The following is a 1,194-nucleotide window of genomic DNA, read 5'->3' as shown; positions in this document are numbered from 1 at the left end:
TAAAGAATATCTCTTTGGATTTGAGACTTTAGTCTTTGCAACTTTACAGATCTTCTTTATGCACCAAGAGCTTGTAACACTCCAAAGAGAAAGGAAAAATTGAAATCGCATCATATGACCCCTTTAAGAGTCATTTGCTTGTAAATCAGGCACTACAGTTTGTTCACTTCTCCTTGTTTTGTTTGTTTTTCCTTTCTTGTCTTTTCTTGCAGTATTTTTATATGACATATTCAATGACACCGAGAACTAATGGAGCTCATGGATCAAACCAAAAAAAAAAAGGACCATGAACCAGTTTTTATGTCATGTCATATAATCTATGTGGCTGCTCTTTCAAGCCCTTGGGTATCAAATCACCATGTTTTTTTATTTCCCAGTGAGGTTCAGATCTCTTAGAGGAGATTAGGGCCCGTATTCACAAAACATCTTAAGGCTAAAAGTAGCTCATAACTCGCCGATTTAGGAGAAAATCGTAAAAATACTGTCCTAAATTTAGGACTCCTAAATTTTAGTTCTAAGAATATTTCACAAAGCGTTTTGGCACTAAAATTAGCCCCTAGATCTGTGAAATGTTAGAAGTAGTGAAGAGGACTCCTAAGTCACTAAGACCAAATCTGAACTATCCTAAAATGGCTGTTGCCAGCAATCTACCTCGGAATATAAACATTTTAGATTTCGATTCTGCTTAACACGGTTTGTGTCCGTTCTCTAACCTTTCCATGTATTTCCACTGTAGAAAAGGTGTTTCCGGCCCGAAACTGACTTCTTTCATATTTGTCGACCAATATGCAGAAAACTACGTTAGTATATCATCATAAACACAGCCGTTTTTGTCTTACGTGAACGTAAACAGATGAGAAAGAAAACACACGTACAGTATTTTTAGATCTGCATGCGTTCGATGTTAAAGAGACAGCAGCCTAATAAACACGCTGCCTGTCATTAATGTTAATCAAAGAACAAAAGAAAACCATTCACTGATCTTGACTGAATATATTTAATAACTTTAATTGATTCATCTATATTTTATTTATGAAAAGAAAACTATGCAGTGTTTTTAAACTTTTAATTGCAGTTTATGTGCCTAAAATTTTGTTCAGTTGTATTTATTTATGATATTGCTAATTGATTTGTTTGTTCCTATCTTATTACTGACTGTTTACTTGTCTTTAACACTTTAATATTTGAAATTTA

At 33.8% G+C, this 1,194-nt stretch overlaps 1 protein-coding gene across 1 annotated transcript in view; it reads left to right on the top strand.

Annotated features, from left to right (window-relative positions):
- Positions 1 to 1,194, top strand: part of kif5bb (kinesin family member 5B, b) — a 32,283-nt gene that overhangs the window by 7,772 nt on the left and 23,317 nt on the right. The gene's annotated exons all lie outside the window — the stretch shown is intronic.

The sequence above is a fragment of the Sinocyclocheilus grahami genome, unplaced genomic scaffold (assembly GCF_001515645.1).
Source record: "Sinocyclocheilus grahami isolate Dianchi unplaced genomic scaffold, SAMN03320097.WGS_v1.1 scaffold41.1, whole genome shotgun sequence".
Taxonomy (NCBI): domain Eukaryota; kingdom Metazoa; phylum Chordata; class Actinopteri; order Cypriniformes; family Cyprinidae; genus Sinocyclocheilus; species Sinocyclocheilus grahami.
The sequence above is the reverse complement of the archived record's forward strand: the minus strand, read 5'-3'. Positions and strand labels throughout refer to the sequence as shown.